This window comes from Euphorbia lathyris, chromosome 9 (assembly GCF_963576675.1).
Source record: "Euphorbia lathyris chromosome 9, ddEupLath1.1, whole genome shotgun sequence".
Lineage (NCBI taxonomy): Eukaryota > Viridiplantae > Streptophyta > Magnoliopsida > Malpighiales > Euphorbiaceae > Euphorbia > Euphorbia lathyris.
This window is the reverse complement of record NC_088918.1, coordinates 10497749-10525117: the sequence shown is the minus strand read 5'-3', so window position 1 is coordinate 10525117 and position 27369 is coordinate 10497749. Positions and strand designations below refer to the sequence as shown.

The window sequence follows — 27369 nt, the reverse complement described above, 5'->3', positions numbered from 1 at the left end:
GTTGAAAGGAAGAATAGGACAATAGTAGAAATTGCTAGGACAATGCTGAGTGAAAATAGGCTTCTAAAGTATTTTTGGGGAGAAGCTGTCAATACAGCATGTTACATACTGAATAGGGCTCTAGTTAGACCTATACTTAAGAAAACCCCATATGAGCTTTGGAAAGGACGAAAGCCCAACATTGGATACTTTCGTGCCTTTGGGTGTAAATGCTTTATACTCAATACAAAAGACAATCTTGGTAAATTTGATGCTAAAGCTGACGAAGCGATCTTTTTGGGGTACGCAACAAACAGTAAAGCATATAGAGTATTTAATAAAAGAACTCAAGTTGTAGAAGAGTCTGTACATGTTGAGTTCGATGAAACTGACCCTACAGGTAAGTCAGCCCAGCTCGAAGAAGATGAACCAAGCTCAGCTTCCGATGATCAACCAGAAGCCTCTGTGTCATCTATACAAGAACTGACCCAAGGTATGCAAGAAAATGAAATATCATTTGCTGACCAATCTATTCCTGTAGATATTGTAGAAACACCTCTTCCAAACAATTCAACATTACCAAAGGAAATAAAGATTCCAAGAGGACACACAGAAAAGTCCATCCTTGATGCGGCCAACAACAAGTTGATGACCAGAGATCAGCTTAGGAAATACCTAGGCAATGTTGCCTTCGTCTCAATGCATGAGCCAAAGAACTTTGCTGATGCTGAGCAAGATGAGTATTGGATCAATGCTATGCAAGAAGAACTTGACCAATTCACCAGAAATGAGGTATGGGATCTAGTACCTAGACCTAGGAATCAAAAACCCATAGGAACCAAGTGGGTCTTTAGAAATAAACTCGATGAGCATGGAAATGTAATTAGAAACAAAGCTCGACTTGTAGCCCAAGGCTATAGTCAGCAAGAGGGTATAGACTATGGAGAAACGTTTGCACCAGTTGCTAGGCTAGAAGCTATACGTATATTGTGTGCCTATGCTAGTTTTATGAATTTTAAACTATACCAAATGGATGTAAAAAGTGCATTTCTTAATGGTCTTATAAACGAAGAGGTATATGTTAATCAACCTCCTGGGTTTGAAGATTCAAAGTTTCCAAACCACGTTTATAAACTCAAAAAGGCCCTGTACGGCCTAAAGAAAGCTCCAAGAGCTTGGTATGAGAGGTTGACCAACTTCCTGCTGACCAGGAACTATGTCAGAGGAAAAGCTGACACAACCTTGTTCATTAAGAAAAAGGGCAAACACACCCTACTTGCACAGATATATGTAGATGATATAATATTTGGTGCTACTGACGAATCTTTGTGCAAAGAATTTAGCCAACAGATGCAAACTGAGTTTGAAATGTCCATGATGGGTGAACTCAACTTCTTCCTTGGACTTCAAATTAAGCAAGATAAGAATGGCATCTTTATAAGTCAGTCCAAGTACACCAAAGAAATGTTAAAGAAATTCAGCATGGTAGATTGCAAACCCATATCAACCCCCATGGGTACTGATACTGTCCTATGCAAAGATGAGAAGAGTAAGTCAATTGATAGTAAACTCTATCGAGGTATGATAGGTTCCTTACTTTATCTCACAGCTAGTAGACCTGATATACAGTACTCAGTATGTTATTGTGCAAGATATCAAGCTGACCCAAGGGAATCTCACCTAATTGCTGTAAAAAGAATTTTTAGATACTTGCAGAGCTCACTTGATGCAGGTCTATGGTATCCAACTTCAAGTGACTTCACACTCATTGGATATACTGATGCTGACTATGGACGAGATAAACTAGAACGAAAGAGTACTTCAGGAGGATGTCATTTTCTCGGAAGCTGTCTAGTATCTTGGTTCAGCAAGAAGCAATCATCCGTAGCCCTGCCTACAACTGAAGCTGAGTACGTGGCTGCTGGAAGCTGTGTTGCACAAGTCCTATGGATAAAGCAACAACTTGAGGATTATGGAGTTAAAACAAAGACTATAGAGATCAGATGTGACAACAAAAGTGCCATTGATCTATCTAAGAATCCAGTCCAACACAGCAGGATGAAGCATGTTAGCATAAGACATCACTTCATCAGAGATCACGTACTAAAGGATGAGATCAAGCTGACCTATGTGCCAACAAATGAACAGCTTGCAGATATCTTCACCAAGCCCTTGGCACGAGAACAATTCAATATACTAAGGGAAGCCATCGGTATGTCAAATCCACTCTAAATAAATCTATATGAAAAATTGAATGTTGAGTGATTGCCATGTTGAGTGGAAATTTGAATGATTATGCAAATGACATGCTGAGTAAATTAACAATAAGAAACTTCTACTCACCAAGCTTGAAATATCACCCTATGCTGAGTTGACATATATATTGAGTGATTATACTGAGTAGATACAAATGCTGAGTAAATATCCTGTGCTGAGTAGATAAACATATTGAGTAATCACCTTATGCTGAGTAGATGTACATGCTGAGTGATGAACGTATGTTGAGTAGATGAGAGATAGAAAATCCATCTACGTAGAATTAAACACTCAGTATCATAAACGACTCATATTCTGGCAAACTGAGTAAAAGCCCACTTGCACTGATAAACAATGACACGTGTAACAAATCATACCTAGAAAAACGCAAGTAATAATGAATACCCATGCGCCGAACCTGTCATAAATGGCAGAATTTTTGTCGATTAAAGTCCCAAGATGAAAACGGCTAGTTCATTAATGACCCAAAACTCTATAAATTGTGGAAGGATTCCCACTCATTACTCTTTACGCCTACAAACTTCTGAAATCGAATTCTCCTTTCTCCCTAAATCTTAAAACCTTCATCTGTAACAATGGCTTCCGGCAAGAACGAAATCCCTAACCTCACCACTCAGCTTGGCCAAACCTCTGGCAAACCTACTCAAGCTGACCCCGCTGGTTCTTCGAAGCAAATCGAAAGGAATATGATCAAGGTCCATAAAAAGGTCAACAACTTGGAAGTACTGAAATGCAGATGGTTCTCTCCAGGATTCGTCACTTCTGAGAAACCATTCTGTGACTGGATCGAGAAGAACAAATGGACCGGTCTCTTCTCACTCGCCGGAAAAACATACCCCAGGCTGGTCAGAGAATTTTATTCTAACATGCTTGTTGATGAAGAAGATGCTGACTATTTGGAGACTACAGTCAAAGGTCAGAAAATCACCATAACCCCTGCCTATCTAGCTACTTTGCTTGATTTACCAGACGAAGGAATAGAATTTAGGACAACAAAAGAGAAAGTACCAAAGGAAAAGCTTGACAAGATCAAGGGGTTCTGCAAACCCAAAGATCACAAGGGAGAAATACCCAGCACGTGTATGGGGCAAGACCAGAAGATGGCACACTACATACTGACCAACTTCATATTCCCCAAACTCAACTCAGCTTCATCCGCTTCCAACTTTGAGCAGTGCTTCATATGGCACATGCTGACCTACACTCCTCTCAACCTTCCAGTGTTTCTAGTTGGAGCTCTTCAACGCAGTGGAAAGAAGCTCAGGCTGGGTTCTCTGATCACTAAGATCCTCGAAGATAAGCAAATCGAGACCATAAATGAAACTGATACCTTGGGAAATGAGATCACAGCAGCTCTGCTAGTTGGATTACTGTACAATCAGCCTTTGAAAGGATATGAAGAAGTTGAAGAAGTTGAGGAAAATGATGAAGCTGAACAGGAAGAGGTGCCTGAAAATGAGCCTGAGAAAGAAGTGGAGGCTCCTGCTGAGTCCCCTAAGGAAAAGAAAAAGAAGAAGAGAAAGGCCATTGAAACATGTTCCAAAGATATCAATGCTGTCCCAAAGAAAGTGAGACTAGTGTCTCAAGAAAAAGTTAAAACTGACCAGGCTAAGGAGAAAGCTGAGTTGGCAGAGAAGAGATAGAGGCCAGAAGAGCCTGAGGATGAAGAAGAGGGAACTCCAGAATCCCCCTTGATAAAAAGGAAGAAGGTTAATACCTTAAAGACAGTTGAAGCTGATCCCCTAGATTGGGTTGTATCTTCCAAAGGTCATGGAACTGACCTAGAAAAGGAAGCTGGGAAAGAAACTGAGCAACAAGCTGAGAAACCAAATGTTGAAGTAGAAAGGGAAGCTGACAAAGAAACCTTTGTTGAGGAAGACGTCCATACTGAGCAGGAAGAACCTGCTGATGTTGAGCAACCTCAGGGTGATGCTGAGCAAAGAGTTGAGGAAGAAGAAACTGTTGCTGTTGAGGATCATATTGAGCAACATGAGCATCCAACTATGGCAGAAGAGACAGTTGATACTGATGAGGAGAACATTCATGCTGACCCATCTCCTGCTAAAGAAACAAAGTTCAAACGGCTTAAGAAGAAAGCCCATAAAACTCAAGTTATTGATCTCCTTGCAGACTCTCCTCCTCAAGATACTGATGCTGAACTCTCCAAAATTCAGTTGAAGTATTTCTCTCATGATGCTGAGCCTGAGTCTCCTCAAACGGATCTTGTGCAAAACCAAGCCTCTGTTACTCATATTGAGGAACAAGCCAAGACTCTGGAGAATCCAAAGCATACTCAAGATGATACAAATCCTGCTTCAACTTCACCCACTCAGGATGAGCAGATCAACATAATTAATCAAACTCCACCTCCAACTCAGCATGTTGACAACTCAGCTCCTGAAAATAATCTGCATCAAAGTCCAGTCACCAATCAGGGTGATCAATCTGGCAAACAGCCAACTCCTCCACCCTCAAGCTCAATTCCAGCATCTGAGACAAATGCGGCTCAATTCACCTACTTGAATGCCACTGAGTCAGGCTGACGCATCATTGCCTCTGCTCAGTCCTTGCTTCAAGAATTGAACCCTCCTCAAGCTGATGCTGCTAGATCTTCTCATACTGAGTCCTCTCAACTGCCTGGAATCACTCAGCTTCTCAATGAACTAAGAGGACTCAATGATCTAGTAAGTGTTATGACCACCATTCAAACTCAGCAACCAAGGCAAGACCAAATAACAAAGCTGGCTGAATTGGTTCTCACAATGGTGAACCATCTGAACTCGCTTGAAGGCAAAATCCAACAACCATCAGAAGTTAATCCAGGGTATGCCACTTCCGCAAAACTTCAAGGATATTTTGCTAAGTTAACTGCAGAACTGACCAAATCAAGTGCATCTGGCAATACTGAGTTTGCCACCTCTGCTGAACTTCAAGAATGCTTTACCAAGCTTAATGCTGAGCTGACCAGTACGCGTGACTTAGTATCTTCCTCCTCTCAGTGTACAATTGACCAACTGAGTGAAGCAGTCAGCCTACTCAACATCAACAAAGCACAGATGGATGTTGATCCAGTGTCCAATAGTGAACTCTTGAGCTTTTCCCAGGCGATTATGAAGGCAATGCGCATCAACAATGCTCAGCGCATGTTTTATGACTCTGCCTTGCTTAAGATGTACCACCAATCTTTTGGTCAGCTCACCAGCGCGCACACGTGGCTTAGCAAATCACATGAATGCCTCCTCAGCATGATTAGCAGTTCTCTGCGGGTTCCTCGCCATGTCTAAGATGACAGTGTTTCTATCATTGATGGCTTGCGTGAAAGCACAAAGAGGCTCCAGCGCTACTCAACTCACTTATCCACCCATGCTCGCAACGATACCTTCCTTTATAAACCCGATGATGGCAAAACGGGGGAGAAAAGCCAAGAGGGAACTTAGAGCCACGGAGGAACTCAGCCTACAGGTAATGCCTCAGGAAGTAAGGATAAAGGCAAGGGAGTATATCAAGCTGAGGAAAAGAAAAAGAACTAGATATAGCTTAGTCAATGTCTAGGACTTAGCATAAGAATCCTTCTTCATATGTTTTTTTTTGTTTGGCTTAATCTATGACAAGTACTATTTCCTCAATCTGGTTGATAAAATTGAACAAACAAATTAAGAAGTAAAACATACTCAGTATACATTAACACTAAAAGGTAATAAACTGAGTAACAACATACTTCTAATATTTTTTGAAAGCTGACTTAAATCCAATTAGCTCAGATCTTGAAAAATCTAACATTAAACTAAGTCAGTATACACAAATGTCTTAAGGTTAATTCAATTAAATCTTGGAAGATTTAGAATTAAGTTAAGTCAATATGTGCAACCCTTACGGGGGAGTTATTTCAAAAAATAAATCAATCATGGGGTAACTTATAACTGAGTTCCATAATTATGTATTTTGCCAACATCAAAATGGGGGAGTTTGTTGAAACACATTTTCACAAGATTTTGATTTGACAAAATCATCCATGATTAAGAGGCAATTAAATTTAAATACTTTGATTTAATTGTACTAATGTGTTTGTTCAAAATTGAGTGCAAAAATATATATAAAGTTAAACAGGACAAAAGTCAGCATAAGCCAAGCTGAGTTGAAATGGAACTCAGCATGAAAGAAGCTGAGTGGAGTGGAACTCAGTCTCAGAAGTCTTCTTCAAAGTTGCCAGAACGAAGCTGACCAAATTAGAAGACTTTTAGAATTGAATAAACAGAACGGAGCTGACTAAGAAGGAACTCAGCATGGAAGTTGAACATTCGAAGATAACAAATGAAGCTGAGTAACAGTCAGGACATCATGAAGGATCCGTTTACTAAATGACAAAGTCTACAAATCTTCTGCACCAATAATTGAAGCCTCGAAAATACAAAGAAGACTAATTCCAAGAATCATGGGTCAATGGATTATTGGTAAAAGACAACCGGCACAAAAAGACAAGTCTGATGCAAGAAGACAAAACTTGACGCCTGAAGAAAACAGAGGAAGGGAATGGTGGAACAGTCTGGAGCTGACCAGAAGATGTTTCCTAAAAGAGCCGTTTTGGACACAACGGCTAAACCAATTCAAAATGATCCAAGATGAGATTTCCATCTATAAAAGGACAATCAAGAACCTTGGATCATTGGCTGAAGTATCAAGAGAAAAATACAAGAGAGAAAATCTTGAAAGCACTCAAATACAAAAAGATCTTACACCAACTTTTCTATTCTCTGTGTAAATGCTAGATTGATTGTTTTGTAATCATCTAAGGTGTTCTTTAGTTGAAAAAGAACAAGTGTATGATCAATAGGAATATTGAGAGTGTTGAGCTGAGTACTTGGTTGTAAGTATTCAGTGGTAGAAAAATCTAAGTGCTGGGTTGTAGTACTTAGTAGGAGCTGAGTAGACGAATAGAGGACGTACTCTTGCATACTCACTGCCTTGTAAAGGGTTTGTGCTCTACCTTGAAAGAGCTCAGTATTGGATTGAAAATTAGTATCTTTTATCTTTGTAATTTTCTTAGCTTTTCATCTTGAGAAATCCTTTCCACCTCCTCCATATCCTTCAAACCTCCATTGAAGACACCTCCGAAGCTTCGTTCACCGAGGATTGCTCAAGCTCCATCCTTAAGTCCTAGGAAGACGCCTGCATTGGTAGACAGGTTCCCTGAAAGGGATTTTTCTTCTTTTATATTCTGTCTAGCCTCTGATACATGTTATGAATCCTAGGCTCATTGTAACTTCGTGACAATACTTTCATCTTTGATATATATTATAGTTCTTATTCATTCAATTGTTTTAATGCTTTAATCTTTGTCTTACGCTTTGTCTGATTGGTTTAACTCATTCGATAATCCCAAAATCAAGTTGGCACATATTGCGAGCTGAATCTGACCTAGTCAGTGCCTATAGGATTGACGACCCTATAGAAGATTAAGCCCAAATTGCTGAGCCTTAGAGCTAGTTTCGGCCTTACAATGGAATCACGAACTAGGGACTTTAGGAGGATAGGTCGGGTTAATCGTCTCGGACACAAGTGACTTAGGTTTTAATTCAATTGCTTAAACAATCTATTTTCATTATCATCGTATCCTTTCATGTTCCTTCGGATAATTGCATTGGTAAAAGATCACTTAGGAGTAGTTTAACTTAATTAGGGGTAGAGTAACTTAATTAGGCGTAGAATGACTTAGTTAGAATCAGATAACTTAGCTAGGAATAGTATAATTCAACCTAGGAGTAAATTAACTTAGAAAAACCAACTCAAAACCCCCTAAGCCTAGATAACACCTGAAACCAAGTAACTCGATACTTGCAGAAATAAATCCTGTGGACGATAACCTGGACTAAACCAGAAATTTATTACTTGATAACGACGGGGTACACTTATCCCTAAGATCGGCCTCGCTCCACAACCGCGTGAGGCCGCGTCAAGTTTTTGGCGCCGTTGCCGGGGATTTATTTCTTCTGCAATATCGAACCAAAAGTCGATTTGTTAGTTTAGGCATTCCTTGTTATTATCCTTTGTTTATAATCGTTTATACTTGTTTATATATAATCCTTTATACTTTTCTTTGTGTGAATATTTGTTTTTAATTTTTATTGTTATTTCTAATGATTCTTCTTTTTTGAGAAAATGGCTAGAAACAATGGAAATAAGGAGTCTATTACGCATTTGCTTAACTTTCTATCTACTCACGAAGATCAAACTGACGATTTGTATGCCTCAATTAAAAATTTATGCATACAAAAAGGGATCCTAGTTGATTCAACCGCGGACGAATCAATTAAAGAACCCAATTTGGTAGGTCAGGTTGATAAGGTAATATCTTTTCCCATTAACAATGAAGAACTGATCCCTAATTATAAGAAACCAAAAGTTTCAATATTAATTGAGGAATCAGTTGAAATTGAGCCTCTAGAGAAGAATCCGAAGATAGAAGAGTTCAGTTTTTCTCCAAGTCCAGAAATTTTCATTCTCTTTGATCTACCTAGAGAATCAAAAATGGAGCAAACTAAACTTTTTCATAATTTATTTAAATTTGATCATTTGTTTTCAATAAAATTCTTTGAAACTGATAATCCGTTTTGCAGGTACGGATTATTTATTCAGGAATTTGAATTCCTAACGCGAATGTCAGCATACACCTAGGCGGGAATTCTATGTCAAGCTCACCGACTATAACGTAGCGCTTCTTGGGAGGCAACCCAAGTTTTAATAAAACTTTTCAGGTTTATTTTATTTAGATTATACATTGATCTTTTAGTTTAGTCTTTTTAGTTTTCTTTTACGTTTTTTTTTTGGTAAAGTTCAAATAAAACCCCTGTGGTTTCACTAATTTTCAGATAAAGGACTGTGGTTTACTTTTTGTCAAAACGAGAATTGAGGTTTCAAACTTGGATTAAATCTATTAAAACCATCTTTAACGACCTGAAAATGAAAATTTTCAAGAATTAAAGTTGTTCAATGTCATATTTTCTATGGAACTACATTTTCGATTTTCGAAAATCATCTTTTTTGGAACTTTCTCTCTCTAAACACTAACTTTCTCTCTCTTTACCAAACATCATCTAAACAATCTCAAAATAAAAAAGTTGAAGAATTAAAGTTGCTTAGAATATTAGTAGTTCTTAAAATATGTCATTTTCGAAGTCGTCAAAGGTGATTTTAATAGTATCAATCGAAAAAGTCCTTATTTTGTTAAAGTTAAAAACCTCAATACTCGTTTTGACAAAAAGTAAACCACAATCCTTTATCTGAAAATTAGTGAAACCACAAGAGTTTTATTTGAACTTTACCCTTTTTTTTAAAGTGTTCGTTAAAAAAATAATAATAATAAATAAATAAATATTTTTTTAGTTGTTTAGTTTTCTTTTATTTTACTTTATTTTTTTTTATTTATTTTTTTTTTAAGTTGTCAGGTTTAAAATAAACTATTTAAAAAAAAAAAAAAATTTTGGCCCCAAGAGGCCCAGCTGGGCACTGCCGCCCAGCTCGTCGCTGGCGCCCAGCCCGCCGTTGGGCACTGCGCCCAACCCGCTGCTCGGCTGAGATAAGCAACGGTTCGGGATTTTTTCCCGAACGGAGCTGAAATAAATAAATAAATAATAATAATAATAAAAAATTGTCACCGCAAATCATCAATTTTTTTGCGATTGCGATAAAATCAGTAAGTTGTCTTCTCCACCCTAACTTTTTGCACTTGTACTTTATGGTTTGTGATGCAATGTTGGAACTTATTGCATATTTTTAGTGTGAGGAGGAGGGGTAGACAAACTTTCAAAAATTTGTATAATTTTTAAATTTTTGTGGCGTCGTGTCTAGTTTAGTTTAGCGTTTTCGAGTTTTATTTATGTTTTTGCATGTTTAGGACCTAAAACCGTGAACCTCCTTCGAATCTAAACTTCGTTATTTGTCCTTGAGGGCTGAGAACCGAATCTAAGATTGCATGACAACTAGTTTAGGTGTAGGACACAATCCTTGTATCTGTAAAAGCATGAGCTAAAGTTTGTATTTAGACCCTACTTTTAAAGAAATGCTAAAATCATTACTTAGGTAGATAACTTAAGAATTAAAGGCATGTGATGTTAAACTTGAGTTTGGGGAAAACTAGTAAACACAAAATTGAAACCCAAAGAATTGTGAGTTAAATTTGAGCCCAATAGCGAACATCAAAAAGCTCTTTTTCTTGACATTTTTTGTGTGAATGCTTTGACTTGTGGAAAGATTACAGATTTTGCACCTAATACTGTGTTGAACCTACATGCAATGATTTGAGATGATAAACGATGAATCAGCCTCATTAGAATTAACCCTTTTCTTTACCTTATTTTCTCTTTTTCATCCACTCTAGGAAGCCCCTTTGAGCCTGTATTTTTGTAGTTTGTAGAATTTTTCTTTCGTTCTAACCCTTATTTTTGCAAACCATCACTTGGTTTGCTACTTAACCCAAAGTTTTTGCAAAGCTCACATCGAGCCTTTGTCAATTCTAGCGCTTTGTCTTTGTTTATGGAATCATAGTAGCAAGCCAAAAGGCTAAGAAGTGAATGAGCATCACTATCCCAAAAAAAAAGGGGGAAAAGAGAAAAACAGAAAAAGAAAAGAAAAGAAGAGAGACGAACAAAAAGGGAAGAACTTCATTCCCCAGTTCTTAAAATCAAAACGTCTCAAGAAAACATCCTAACAAGAGAGTAATGAATGAATAAAAAGCTCAGTCACTTCATATTTGCTAAAGCCATTTGAACTTTGTTTTTCTAGCGCTAGAACTATTAACCCTTGTTGTACCTTTAACCCTCTAACCACATTACAACCCCAATTCGAGGCTGTTTTTGATATCATCGGAGTCATATAGCATAGTAGAGGAACTCGGATGAACGTGCAAAATCAACGTAATCCTAAGCAAGAACATAAGCCGAGAGTAAACACTTTAGCCACCGAAAATTGTGTGAAATGAGTGAACTACCTATGGTGAGGTGTTTTACTTAGCGATCCCCTCAAGCTCGTTTAATTGAACATGTGTCCTTTTTCTTAAAACATATGACCTATGATAATTGAAATGCGGCTTTTGGATATCGTGTCTCTACTTTGTATTTCCGAATGCATGTAATTACAGATGCTCGAAATTGTGTCAAGCACCTAGTCAAACCGGGAGGTTTTCTAGCTTGCTTGTGATTGCGGGTTTAGTTTTTTAGTTTACTTGGGGACAAGTAAAGTTTTAAGTGCGAGGAGGTTTGATAGGGGTCAAAAACCCCTATCTTTGGGTACGGTTTTAGAACGGTTTTTAGCGTTATTTAGTTAATAAGCGAGCAATTCTCGCATTTAAATGCTTTTGTGTGAGTTAGTTAGGAATTGGAAACGTTTTATTTATTTTTCGTTGTTTAGGCTCGTTTTATGACCAATTTAGGCAATTACGGCCAAAATAGCATGCATAGTATAATTCCGTTATCTTTTGAAGCTAATTGGTCCGTCAAAAGTCGCACCAAACGAAGCGTTTGCTCAAAATAAGCGATTGGCGGGTCAATTTAGCCTTTGGACTAATGTTATCTGGAGTTTCTGTACATGCGCAGGTATAAGTTCGGACGAAAAAGGCATCGACGGCAGTCGGCAAGCACGCGGGGGCATACTGGACAAGAATGCTCGACGAGCAGGCCTCCGTAGGCCATGCCTGCTCGCCGAGCAAGCCCCTGGAGGCCTGCTCGCCGAGCAGGCCATGCCTGCTTGCCGAGTAGGCCACCAGAGGCATGCTCGCCGAGCAGGCCGCCAGAGGCCTGCTCGCCGAGCAGGGCGCTGCTCGCCGCGAGCAGCGCCTGCTCGCCGAGCAGCTTGCCCTGCTCGACGAGCAGACCTGCGGGAATTGGTCAAAAAGACCAATTCCGCCCCCACGATGCCACGACGTACCCCACGACTTCCTACCTGCATAAGGACACGAAAATAGGTCAAAAAGAGGGCCGAGCCACGCCTATAAATAGAGTTTTTCCAATGTAAATTAGTATCTTTTATCTTTGTAATTTTCTTAGCTTTTCATCTTGAGAAATCCTTTCCACCTCCTCCATATCCTTCAAACCTCCATTGAAGACACCTCCGAAGCTCCGTTCACCGAGGATTGCTCAAGCTCCATCCTTAAGTCCTAGGAAGACGCCTGCATTGGTAGACAGGTTCCCTAAAAGGGATTTTTCTTCTTTTATATTCTGTCTAGCCTCTGATACATGTTATGAATCCTAGGCTCATTGTAACTTCGTGACAATACTTTCATCTTTGATATATATTATAGTTCTTGTTCATTCAATTGTTTTAATGCTTTAATCTTTGTCTTACGCTTTGTCTGATTGGTTTAACTCATTCGATAATCCCAAAATCAAGTTGGCACATATTGCGAGCTGAATCTGACCTAGTCAGTGCCTATAGGATTGACGACCCTATAGAAGATTAAGCCCAAATTGCTGAGCCTTAGAGCTAGTTTCGGCCTTACAAGGGAATCACGAACTAGGGACTTTAGGAGGATAGGCCGGGTTAATCGCCTCGGACACAAGTGACTTAGGTTTTAATTCAATTGCTTAAACAATCTATTTTCATTATCATCGTATCCCTTCATGTTCCTTCGGATAATTGCATTGGTAAAAGATCACTTAGGAGTAGTTTAACTTAATTAGGGGTAGAGTAACTTAATTAGGCGTAGAATGACTTAGTTAGAATCAGATAACTTAGCTAGGAATAGTATAATTCAACCTAGGAGTAGATTAACTTAGAAAAACCAACTCAAAACCCCCTAAGCCTAGATAACACCTGAAACCAAGTAACTCGATACTTGCAGAAATAAATCCTGTGGACGATAACCTGGACTAAACCAGAAATTTATTACTTGATAACGACGGGGTACACTTATCTCTAAGATCGGCCTCGCTCCACAACCGCGCGAGGCCGCGTCAGTGCTTTACCTTGAAAGAGCTCAGTATTGGATTGAAAATCCCAGGAGGAACTGGGGACTGGATGTAGGCAGAGAGGCCGAACCAGGATAAGTCGTGCTGAGTAACTTCTAAACTCTTTCTCTCAATATATATATATATGTATATACATGTGCATGTGTTGTTTGTGAAATTTACTCAGCTTATAAATTGTTAAAACTGAAACTGAGTAAATCTGAGTGCTGAGTTGAAAGCTGACCTTTCAAGTGTCAATTCTCAACTCTCAAGTCAAGCAGTCTTAGTCAGCATAAAACTAAAACTGTCTGACTAATCAATCGGCCGTGCTGACTAACACGCTGAGTTATCAAATACCTAAAATAACATTAAGTCAGCTTAATTAAAAGTCGAAAAAGTTACATTAGTTCCTAACCCCCCCTTGGAAGTAATTACCAGGGACCAACAGAAGTTAATACTGAGGAAGGAGCACAGGATGTGCCGACCAAGAAGGGAAAGAAAGTGTTAGTGAAACCAACTGACCGCACTCGGCAGGACAAAAAGCGGAAAGCTGACCAAACCGCTAAGGACATTAACACAACTCCGAAGAAGATTCGGTTTGTATCTAGTGCAAAGAAAGCTGATGCTGAGCAAGGTCAGGAGGAACCTAAGTCAACAGAGAAACGAAACAGGCAAGTTGAGCCTGAGGAAGAAAGTGAGGAAACCCATGAGCAACCTTTGCAAAAGAAGAAGAAAACTTCTGGGTTAAAACCGATTGATGCACCTCCTCTTGACTTTCTGGTCTCTGAAGACTCACACTTCGTGAGAAGTCAAGAAATTGATCTTGAGAAGACTCCTACTGACCAGGAGGAAGAACTGGGTAATGATGGATGTCAGTTTGATGTTGAAAGGACAGATGATGTTGAGCCAAATAAGGATGTTGATGCTGAGAAAAATCAAACAGTTGATGCTGAGCAGACTGAGAAACCAACTGAGCAAAGCAAGACACTTAATGCTAAGTTCACAGCAAAAGACAAAGCTGTGAGTGATCTCAATGCTGACCTTGCGCTGAACTCCTCGTCTGAGTCTCCTGACTCCATTGCTGCTGATCCCTCTCCTCCAATAAATAAACTCAGCACAAGCAAACGCCTCAAACAAAAGGCTCAAAAATCTCTAGTCATTGACCTTCTGGATGATTCTCTGCTACAGGAACCAATCTCTGACCTCACCACACTCCAGTTCCAGTTCTTCAACACCGTAGTTGAACCAACTTTGGACCAAATCAAGAAAAAGCAAGCCTCTGTTTCTCAAACTGAGGAACAAGCCGATCCCAAAGCTCCTGAAGGTCCTGTTTCTGCCGAGCAAGTGCTCGAAGTTCCTGCTACTCAAGACAAAGAGTTAGCAAAGGAAAATCCTGCTCAGGTCAGCACTGAACTACCTCAACCTTCTGAAACTACTCAGCTTCAGACTGACTCTGAACAGGTCAATATCTCTGTCGATCCACCTCTTCCTACTCCTTTATCGTAGAATGATAACCAGTCAGTTCCTGCTGGTGATCTGAATAAAAGCCCAACTGTTGACCAAGCTGTCACATCTAAGTCTGGACAGCACCAAACACCTCCTCCATCCGGTGCTATTCCAATTCCGGCCTCTGAACCACAACATGATGAATATTATGCTTACCTGCATGCTACTGAGTCTGGACGAAGAATCATTGACTCAGCTCAAGCCTTACTTCAGGAAATTCATCACTCTAATGCCGATGCTGCTGGGTCTGTCAATGTTGAACCAACTCAACTCTCTTCTGTCACTCAGCTTTTGGCTGAAATCAAGGGTCTCAAGGACTTACTGAGTGTCATGACATCTTTTCAATCTCAACAACCCAAGCAAGAATCTATCGTGAAGCTGGCTGAACTCCAGCTGACAATGGTCAATCATGTGAACTCTATCCAGGGTCAACTCAATAATTTGTCAGCTACGAACTCAATCTATGCAACCTCTGCTGAGGTTAATCAACTTTTTACCCAGCTAACTTCTGAGCTGACCGGGACTCGTGAATTAATCTCCTCCTCCTCCTAGTGCTCCATTGAGCAAATTAGTGAAGTCGTTCACCTACTCAACTTGAGTAAAGAAGAAATGGATACTAACCAAGTAAAGACAAATGAGATTCTGCAATACTCTCAAGCTACACTTAAACATGTCCGGCATACCAACACTCAACGTCAGTTCTATAATGCTGTGTTGCTCAAAATGTACCATCAATCTTATGCCAAGCTGTCAGAATCTATAACTTGGATCGAGAAATCACATGAGTATCTCTTGAGCATGCTAAATGCTAACATTAGGATCCCTGCTGCCACTCTGGACGATGGCATGGCAGTCTTTGACGGTCTTCGGGAGAGTACGAGTCAACTCCAAGCATACTCAGCAAAACTGACTCGTGCTGTTCTTCGCGAGACATTTATCCCTCCATCTTCTGATGATGGCAAAACAAGGGAGAAAGAAAAGCAAGCTGCTGGAACTCAGCAGAAAATAGGGGAGGCATCTAGTTCCGCAACTCATTATCAGCAACAAAGAAACGCCAAAGGCAAAGGGCTAGCTAACCAAGCTCAAGTCAACAGGAAGAAATAGATTGGCTAGTCTTAATTTTTGACTTGTAATTTTATCTGGCGTGTTCTATTTTGTTAATGCTGACCATCTATATATATTTATGCATCCTTTATTCAAACTGATAAATCTTATGTGATGCTTACTTACTTATTGTGCTATGTGCTGATCTGTCTTAAATGAACAAACAAACAAAATTAAAAATGACCATACTCAGTTCACATTGCTCTGATACATCATTTCACAACTCTGATACCTAAACTGAATATGTATCAAACTGAGTAAACACATGTGTCAAGCATTGAACTCTTCTAAAAGCTGACCTAGGCTCATCTGAATTAGATCTTGGAAGGTCTAGAATTGAACTAAGCCAGTATAGGCATGTCTTAATTTTACTAGATTAAATCTTAGAAGGTTTAGAGGTAACTTTAGAAGTATAAAAAGAATTTCAATCATGGGGAATCTCAATGCTGAGTTCCATAATTAAATATTTTGCCAACATCAAAATGGGGGAGTTTGTTGAAACACCTTTCCACATGATTTTGATTTGACAAAATGATTTAAGTTAATCCATGATTAAGAGGCAATTAAATTTAAGTGCTTTGATTTAATTGTACTAATATGTTTGTTCAATGTTGAGTATAAGTATAAATGAAAACAGAAATAAAAAATAAGACAGGACGAAGTCAGCATGAGAACACAGCACAAGCTGAGTGAAGTGTAACTCAGTATAATAGAAGAAAAGTCATCTTCAGAACAAACGCTTGAAGATGGAGCTGACCAAATAAGCTGAGTGGAAAGCAACTCAGTATCAAAGAAGAGAAGTCTTCCTTTGAACTAATGCTTGCAGACGAAGCTGACCATGAAAGCTGAGTAAGAATATGACTCAGAAACAAAGAACAAAAGCAACGTCAATAAAGTCAAGCTGAGTATTCGTCAGGACAGCGTGATTGATCTGTTTGCTAAAAGACAAGATCTGACAACTGTCTGCACCAATAACAGAAGCTTTGGAATCACGCACAGAGTCAATTTCGAGATGCATGGGTCAACTGCCCGTTAGCTAAAAGACGAACTCGCGCTAGAAGACGAACCTGCCGGAAGAAGACAAGCCTAACGCCTGCCAAAATCAGACGACAAGATTGGCCTGCAAATCTGAAGCTGACCAGAACAATGACGCAAGAAAGAGCCGTTTGAATTCAACGGATAGATCCAGATAAAAATGATTGAGACTTCAGATTTCAACTATAAAAGGACAAGCTCATTCTTGGATCCTTTGCCGATTGTCGAAAAATACAAGAGAAAAAGAGCATACATACAAAGCACATTCAAACAAGAAAAAGATCTTACACCAAATTTCCATGTCTGTGTAAAAGCTAGATTGAATTTGTTTTCATCTAAAGTGTTCTTCATCTTGAAAGAACAAGTTTGTATCAATTGTAAAATTGAGAAAGTGGTGCTGAGTACTCGGTTTTAGTACTCAGTGGTAGAGAATATGAGTGTTTGGTTATAGCGCTCAGTAGGAGTTGAGTAGACGAATAGAGGAAGGTACTCTTACATATTCAACTGCCTTGTAAATGGTTTGTGCTCTACCTTTAAAGAGCTTAGTATTGGATTGAAAAAGCCCGGAGGGATTCTGGGGACTGGATGTAGGCGGAAAGGCCGAACCAGGATAAGTCTGCTGAGTAATTTCTAACCCTCTTTCTCAATATATATGTATGTGTTGCTTGATTAAATTGCTCAGGATATAAATTGTAAAAGCTGACACTGGGTAATCTTGGTGCTGAGTTGGAAGCTGACCTCAAATGTTAATTCCCAACTCACAAGTAAAACAGTTCTAGTCAGCATCTGACTAAAGCTGTCTTACATCTCTTGGCCGTGCTGACCTAAACTAAGTTAAGTAACTTAAAGAATTGATTAAGTCAGCATAATTAAGCGAAAAAATTACATTAGTTCATAACCCCCCTTGGAACTAATCATACGGGACCAACACGGCCATCTATAAAAAGAAGACAAAACAAAATGATATATAATCAATCAGTCATGATCATGGTTTTGAGAACCGAACCGGTCGATTCAACCAGAACCGGTTATCATTTCGGGCCGGAGGTGGTTCAGTTTTAAATGCTTGAAAACCGACCATAACCATCTAACCCGATCGGTTGAATCGTGACCCGTCTGAACCGGTCGCGATTAACCGGGGTGGTCGGGTTACATTTTATACTGAGTAAAAAAGACTTGTTTTTCCAGAGATTCGAACATAGGACCTTTGAACAAGAAATGACTGCTTAACCACTAGACCACTTATTAACTTATTTTTAATCTTAACAATATATATATATATATATATATATATATATATATATATATATATATATATATATATATATATAATCATTATAAAAAGTAAATATTTAAAATATTATTTATTTTTTATATTTCTTTTCTTTTGTCAAATTTTTTATATTTCTATAAATATTATACAAACATTATTTTATCATTTCAATACTCATAATATTTTATTAATATTTAAATATTTCATAAAATAAAATTTAAAACTCTAAAACATTGTATAATAACTATTTTATTATACTTATATGTTATGTTAATAATAATACTAATTATTTAGTTTTAAAAAATATATAATTTATATTTTTTAGTCTTTTTATAAATTGAATTTTTATTATATTTTTAATTCATGATTGGATTTATAAATTTAATATTTTTAATTTTATTTATATAATTTTTATAAGTTAAAATATGGATAAAATATTATTTTTTACACAATTTTTTTAATACCGGTTGAACCTCGGTTAAACCCCGATTGAACCTCTAATCCTTGACCCTTTCTCCTTTCCGGTTCTTTGACCGGTCCGGTTTTGATAACCTTGGTCATGATATAAAAGAAAAATCATTGCATGATTTGTCAAAATCACCCACTTCGAACAACAGTATAATCTAAATAAAATATCCACACCACATTCTCTATCTCTAAGTAATGAAATCTAAATCAAGTATCCGCACCACATTCTCTATCTCAATTTTTACAACTATGTCAAGTCGAATATCGATTTAACAAATCTAAATCAAGTATCCACACCACATTCTCTATCTCAAGTATTGAAATCATATTGTTTCGCTTAAATTCATATTGAAAAGACTCATGGATAAAGTTATAAACTAAAAATTAAACACACACAAAGAAAAAAAACAGAGCAACAATAGAATATCACTATATAAAACAACCAAATATATGTGAAGGAGCGAATGATGTTTTCAAGATTGAGAGTTATGGTTTCTTCATTTATAGTCCAACAATAACATTATTGAAACATTCTCCAATGACTCTTTTATAAAAATCAACCACTTATAATATAATAGAACAGAAAGAAAGTATGAACATCTCATTTAAAAATTCTTAAAATATGAGAGAGTGTTTGATTGCTCATTTTCATTCTTCTATTTAGCTTCTCACTTCAAAATGAAGAGTTTTAGATGTTTGGTTAGTGACCTCTTGTTTACCTTTTACATCTCAAAAGTAGCCGTTTACAAAAGTAGAAAATCCATACTATTTGGAAAATCAGTTTTTTTCAATAGCAAAAAGCAAACCGTAACAACAAATAGTGACTAATTCAAAATCTTTTTATGTCACATTTTATAAAATCTTATACACATATTTCACATACACGGTAAGCCTGAAATAATCTACAATTCAACTAGAGGCTTAATTGATAAAGCATATGGACATCGAATTTAAAACATTGTGACAACAACAACAACAACAACGACAATAAAGCCTTAGTCCCGAAATGATTCGAGGTCGGCTAACATGAACCATCATATAAAGCCGTGAAATCAAGTCGTGTCAGCAACACTTAGTAAATGAATGGTCTATTAACACGAAACCAATACCAATACCAAAAACATTAGTATCCAACCTAGATATTTACACCAAACAGAATATAAACTAAAACTCATTATACATATTGAACCAAAACAAAACAAGCATTCTCATTTCATCTGACAATATAAGTATCTAGGAGTATTAACGAGCTAAACCAAGACCAAACCTTGGGAGTCTGAGCCCGGTTCGAGAATTAGCAAGGGCTTAGTCATATTAGATTTACTACCGAATATCATTTTGAACATAGAAGCATATGGCTGACAGTTTTCTGGAAGTACTAACCAAAACCAATATATACACAAATTAGGCCAGTCAATACAGACAATTTTAAATCCTTTTAAAACCAAAAACAAACATGAAAATAAAATTAAAACCATAAATAAAAAATTACTTACCAAATTTTCCAAGACTCCCAATTCTATCGGACGAAAGAAGGATGTGTTGTGCTCATCAAGCTTCCATGGATTAAACCTTCAGAAAATTCTCGGAGTGGGAAAAAAAGAAGAACAAGTGACATCCTGAACTTCTTGTTACCTGCAGATCCACAAAAAAAAAAAACAATTAAATCCAAGTAACTGAGTTTACATCAAATAAACACAATATATAAGCAATAAAAGAGTTTAGATCTCTCTGTAAAGTCTCACCAGCCTCTCTAACTCTAGATCTGTCACAGAACCACTGTTCCTGGCTTGAAACGATGTCGCTTCTTCAATCCTCTAGTCGTCGGAGCTGATTTGCAAGGATTTTCTTGTTGTTTGGTTAGTGCGAAGCCATGGATGAATACAGAAATTGAAATTGAGAATGTGACTGGAGATTAGGAGCCGTTGGATTTTCAAAGTATTGATGGACGGTCGGATATCTTCGTGCTGTGTGTCACTCGGATCGCCATCTGTGTGCGATGTGAAATACCCAATGGAATTCTATTTATTTGGAACAAATTAAAACCAAAGGCTATGCTTACTTTGTTTTTGACAAAGTAAGCCTTACTTTTGTGTTTTCACCATTGGATGAATTTTATGATCCATCATCCAATGGTGAAAATAACCAAGTAAGGTTTACTTTGTTAAAAACAAAGTAACCATAGAAGGCATCAAAACCTTTTTGTGTCCGTTGGTTGCATATATGAGAAGAATAAGGTAAATTATACCCATGTCCCTGAACTTTACCACTTCTCTTTATTATAGTTCATGAATTTTAAAATTTAACATTATGGCCTTCAACTTTGTATTTCATTATTATTCATCTAGATAAATAAGCCAACTTCTAATTACCTTATCTTATCTTATCATGGAATTACCTTCAACTTCTAATTCTAATCCCATCCAACTTTCTTCTTCTCTTTCTATCCCATCATCCTTTCGACAAACCAAAACCTAAAAAATTGAAAATCTTGTGGAATACTCTTATGTTCCAGAAGATGCTCAAATCCACTCAACCAACTTACCCTTGATCAATCCCTACAACATTTATAGACGTGATTCTTCTATCACACGCAGTATCCGATCTTTGATCTCCACCAGACGACCGTATGCTAAAGAATATGTCCAAACTTCCAAAATGGACCAATGTTCTCTAAAGGCTACCAGTGCAGAACAATATGTAACCTTGGAGATTCCTACTTCTTTCATATCCAAATGGAGGCAAGAAGGATACTCACATTTCCACCTTGGGGCAGTACGTATTATTTTGACTCTTCATGGTAGGAAGGGTCTTCCAGTCACAGCACGAGTAAGCCTGTTGGATACTAGATTTCTTAAGTTTGAACATGCTGTCATCGGCACAGTTTTAAAAACACTCAATGCTGGTAGTATTGTTCTAACATTTTTTCCAAACTTCAACCTTTCATTACACGACCCAAACCTTCCTTCCACCTTTAAGATTCAAGTACAGCTAATTGGTGCTGAACAAATCTCAACAGCTGTTGCAGCAACAATTCACCACCAACTCATTTATCGGCTCCAGAATCATGCACTTGACATGCCAACCCAGAGTACTTCATCTGAAGCCTTGTTTTTAATTGCGGAGGAAGATGATAATCCAACAATTGTACAAATCCCTCGCCAGATCTCCAGGGAAGAGCTTACTCAGTTGATGCCTCTTGAATGGCTCACTGCATATGAGAAATTGCACCAGATTTCTCAGCCCGTCCAAACCACTTCTTCATCCTTTCAAAACAGGGAAGATGGACTGGTAAAAACAGTTTTTCAGCCCCCAAGGCACTCCTTTCACCAAGCCATGATGATCTCTCCGGCCTCTTTTCCGAGAGAAAAGAAAATTCCCATCCATAGTTTTGGGCCTGATGGTCGACACACCTATGTTTCACACATAGATGGTCATTTCATCTGGGATGTTCCCGGTAGTGGGATGTGTGATCCATCGTGCACATGTGTAGAAGATCTTGATTCTGATGATGATTCTTGCGATAATTACTCGCACAAGAAAACAACAAAGCCATCCAAAAAAGGAGCATGTCGCTCGTCCTCAACCAGAGCTCCGACAAAGCCTGATGATGATGATGCACCTTGGATCGGTATCCATCCCAGAAAAGATATCACTCCAGACCCTCAATTTAAGGTCACCCCAGCTTATCTAAATCCTCTTGCAATCTACAAAAGGGAGCTTGAATTTCTTGCAAAATTAAAAAGACGGTGTCATCCTTCTCCACCTGTTAATTCTCCAGAACTACCACCTCTTGTACAACCATGCATGATGAACACCAGTTTTATCCCAGAAGATTTCCCACCTTTGAAAAAACAAACCAACACCCAGTCTAAAACAGTATCCTTTCCTTACATACCTTCCCATACTGTTACCCACACTGGCCATCTTGAAGAACCTAAACCCTTTGAGTCTGTGCTAAACTGGCAGACTGACAATGCCATAGCCCAGAATAATTATCTTCAAAAGATTGATCACAAGCTTGAGCATATGGTTTCCTCCCAGAAACACATGTCCCAAAAGGTTGATTCTCTGACAGAGTTTGCACTCAAAACGCAGAAAGATCTGACACAGCAGATCCAAAAGGTTGACAACAATCTTCGAACTTTGATCTCTCAGCGAAGATTTGGTCAAGAATTCAACCAGAAAGAAGCTGAGATTAGGAGGTTAAAAGATCAGTTAGCTCAAGTAGAAGCAGACTTGGCAAAGGTTCAATCTCAACCTTCAACTTCTCCTCCAGAATTTGTGGATCCCTTTTCCAGATCCCCTCATCATTTTTCACCTTTTCCACCTCCAGCACAAACATATACTCCTTTTCAGATGATCCATGAACAACTTCAAGCTCCACCCACAAAAGTTTTATCTTCTTCCGGCTCATTTGAAGAAGATTCTCCGAAGCCAAAACATCACAGGCCCTCAAAAGACAAACAACCTATGTTTTCCAATATGGCTTCCATGATTAACCATCTCACCACTGTCCCGGAGTATTCTACAGACTCCTCAGAAGGAACATCTGAAGATCTTCCTTCAGAACCTGATGTCGATATTACTGATATTACTCAGATACTCATGGCTGATGAACAACATTCTTCTGCACCAACCCCTGGTGTGACAGAACCCACAGTTGAAGAACCAGCTGATGAAGATTTTATGTTCTATGAAGAACCTAAAACTACCAAGCCAACATCTGGTCCTTGGTTCACATTTGATCATCTCCCTCCTCATCGATGGCGAGACCATCTCCATGAAATGGCAGCATGGATAGATTTGCAAATGACTAAACAAGATGTCACCATGAAGGAAGTGCTAACTGAATTTGTCTCCCGGTTTACAGGCACGCTTCGAGAATGGTACCAAAGTCTTGGACCATACAAGATGGCCGCCTTTCTCAATCTTCCAACTGCTAGTCATGCTCTGGGAGAGATCCATCAACAGTTCATCGGCGATCCTAAAAAATATCACAACCAGATGAAACAAGAATTCTTTGATATGAAATGCTGCTCTTTGAAGAAAAAAGATCTAGACTTTCATTATCAAAGAATGGTGAAGAGGTACTACATGCTAAATGGGTATAATGATCCGAATCTTCGGTACACTTACATTGCCTCTCTACCAACCGAACTCCAACCAGAGTTACAACGTCTCATCACAGCTACAGGTAGAAATTTCGCCGACATCAGCATTGGGGAAATTCACCAATTCACTCTTCTTGCTCTAGAGAAATTGTGTGAGCAACAACGCCTCTTCAGCAATATCATGTCCCAAAGAAATCTTGCTCAGAAATTTTGCAACAAATCTTACCTACATATCAAGTGCAAGGATAGCAAATGTGACTGTCGTCCCTCAAAGAAGAAACACTACAGGAAGCTCTCTAGACTCTCTAAATTCCCTAATTCATATCAAGGGTCCAGACGGCAGAAACGATTCAAGTTTTTCAAGAAAAAGACCAACAGGAATAAGCGGACTGATCGGTGTTACATTTGTGGTCAAAAGGGGCATTACGCTCGTAAATGTCCAAATCAGCCACAAAAGGCTCAAAAATTGGTCCAACAACTTTCCTACAGTCTTGAAGATGCAGATGTTGAATCCTTGTACTCAGAGCAAGATGAAGCAACACCAGAAACCATCTTCGCCCTTGAAGATTATACAGATTCTTCTTCTTCAGAAGATTCTGATGATGATTTTCCAGTTTCTGATGATTTGCTTCCCATCTATTCCCTACAATCATGCTCATCAGAGAGTCTTACTCCCACTTATCCCCTGGTAAATATTCATCTATTGCCGTCCAAATATGACAGACCCATTTCTGTTATTGGTCTTATGGATACTGGGGCTCAAAAGACGATGGTTAATCCATCAATTTTGCCTAATACCTCATGGGAAACCCACTATGAGTATTTCAAGGCTGCAGATGGCAAGGTATTTTCCACTACACTCAGATCCAAAAAACCCATTGGGATTCAGTTTTTCCCTAACTGCATCATTTGGGTCAAAGTCCTTGGATCGGCACTTCCAGACAAAGACATCTTAGTTGGTTTTGATGTCTACCAGAAAGCTAAAGGGTTACAAATTCTTCCTGAAGGGATTCGTTTCAAACGACAATTAAAATTGTACACGTGCGTCCCTAAGATGTACTCCCTAGCTGAAGTCTCACCAGATTTTCAACAAATTACAAAACTTCTCTTGAAGTCATGTGCTGATTCCCACTCGCAATTCTCGCATCCCTCACCACTTTGGAAAAATAAAGATTTCTTCATCAAATTGCCTTTCAAGCTTAATGAAGATGTCAATCCTACAAAGGCAACGCATCCGGGCATGACACCTGCTGACCTTCTCCTGGCAAAAGAAGAATGTGCTCAATTGTTGCAACAAGGCTTGATAGAGCCAACCACATCTCCTTGGGCTTGTCAAGCATTTTATGTCGAGAAGCGGTCAGAAATAGTTCGTGCAAAGAAAAGGCTTGTGATTGACTACAAGCCCCTCAATGGATTTCTAAGAGATGACAAATTCCCCCTTCCAAGGATTAATTCCTTATTTGTCCATCTCAATGAAGCCCATATCTTTTCAAAATTTGATCTCAAAGCAGGTTTTTGGCAGCTTGGGATTCATCCAGAAGATCGTTACAAGACAGCATTTTGCATTCCTACAGCACAATATCAATGGAGAGTTATGCCTTTTGGGCTGAAAACAGCCCCATCTCTGTTCCAAAAGGCCATGATTAAGATTTTTGAGCCCATCCTTCATAGTGCTCTTATCTACATTGATGATATCTTACTCTTCTCAAAAGACGTCCAGGCCCATAATAGTCTTTTGGCCCAATTCCAGCACATTGTAGACCAGCATGGCATAATGCTTTCTGAAAAGAAGAGCATTATTGGACAGGACTCAGTGGAGTTTTTAGGCATGAGATTCCATGATGGCCAATATCAGCCTGGACCCCACATTTCTCAAGAATTATTGAAATTCCCTGATGAGAATCTTTCTGTAAAGCAAATTCAGCAATTCTTGGGAATCATCAATTACATCCGGGAATTCATCCCTCATGTCTCTGAGCACACTAGCCAATTATCAAAAATGCTGAAAAAGAATGCACCATCGTGGAGTCATGTCCAAACTAAAGTTGTTCAGCAACTTAAAGTTGTGGCTCAAAATCCTCCAGCATTAAAGATACCTGGCACTGGAAAGCGTGTTTTACAAACAGATGCTAGTGATGAACATTGGGGTGCATTGCTTATTGAAGAAGTTGATGGAACTTCTCATTACTGTGGACATGCTAGTGGACAATTCAAAGCTGCAGAGCAACATTATCACACCACGATCAAAGAGATTCTTGCGGTAAAAAATGGTATAAAGAAATTTGAATTCCATCTCATCGGCCATCATTTCACTGTCAGAATGGATAATTCATCTTTTCCGAAAATCCTTGAATTCAAAAATAAGTCTCTCCCTAGCCAACAATTATTGAGACTTAAGGACTGGTTTGCAAAATATGACTTCCATGTGGAGCATATAAAAGGACATCAGAACCTCATCCCAGACTTGCTTTCCAGACCACAACCTTCACTTATTACCTCTATAGCCTCCCTACCTTTCATCTTCATGGCATCCTCTACTCCTAAGAATCCTGTAGCCCTTCGCCCCTTTCCTCCTAGAACTAATTTCAAAAATATTTTTGAAATTCAGTGCTATGCCAAAACCCACCTGTTTGTTCACTTCAAAGACTTCCTCACTGCAAGGAACCTCCCTAAACCTGATGAATTTTACCAAGATTGCCCTTTCCTTATCCTTTTCCGTCTGAAACCCACACAAGATCTCCTCTCTTCCGAATTATGGTGCATTTGGTGCTTAACGGTTCTCTATTCCATTGCCATTGAAATACCAGTCTTGGAAATGTTTCATCACCTCCATGAAGAACAGCAATGTGATTCTCTATTATGGACTTTAATGGACTGGTATGCCCCCCTTTCGTGGTGGCGAAAGGAACTCCAGAAAATAATTGAAAGACTCAAGCTCTGGGATAGTGCAACGTCCCATTTATCAACCAGTGCAGTCTTTATCATCCACAGGCCATACTTCCAAGACATGCAAGGGAAATTTTGGACTCAAAATGAAGCTTATGAGTGGAATACTTTCTTAACTCCAATACAGGAAACCAAAGGCAATGAACAAATGGCACTCAAAAATTATCTTTGTTGCCTTAATGGTTATGATCTCAATACTAACCAAATTCTTAGTACAACACTGTACCCTGCCAAGCCAGTCAACATTCACTTAGTGTCAAATCGGACTCCATTTATGGCTTCACAACAACAACCAGAACCAGGACAAGCATCTTCTTCCAGATCAAGACCACCTCAAGTGCCACCTCAAGCAACTCAAGTGCCACCTCAAGCAACTCAAGTGCCACCTCAAATGCCACCCCAAGCAACTCAAGTGCCAACTCAAGAACCTCAAGTTCCACCTCATTACTTCCAAGATTCCCAAGACCCTTATCCGGACCCACGAGTAAGGAAAGGACCATGGTACGAATCTCTGTATGGCGACATTGATTCGGATGATGAAGACTGGAAGAACTTCAATCTCTCTCCTAGTCATTACATATGAAAATATCCAGAAGACATAAGTGCCACTTGTCCAGAAAGTTGTGGTTTAAATATCAAGTTTGTATTTTTCTTGTAATAATAATCTAGTGTGATGTGATGTGTAATAAGAAAGATAAGATTCTTATCTTTCTTAAAGATAATGGTGTGG

General features: G+C 38.7%; 1 long non-coding RNA gene across 5 annotated transcripts in view; it reads right to left on the bottom strand.

The window, feature by feature from the left end:
* Nucleotides 1-20559, bottom strand: part of LOC136206602 (uncharacterized) — a 30437-nt gene extending 9878 nt beyond the window's left edge. For 4 of the 5 annotated variants that reach the window (XR_010676344.1, XR_010676342.1, XR_010676345.1 and 1 more), the window contains exons 1-2: nt 20325-20559; nt 20076-20214 (exon numbers count right to left, since the gene is read on the bottom strand). This is a non-coding gene — a long non-coding RNA (uncharacterized lncRNA). Of the gene's footprint in view, nt 1-19655; nt 19958-20075; nt 20215-20324 lie in introns of those variants that run through there. The other variant, XR_010676341.1, reaches the window with a different exon arrangement.
* Between the last annotated feature and the right edge of the window lie 6810 nt (nt 20560-27369).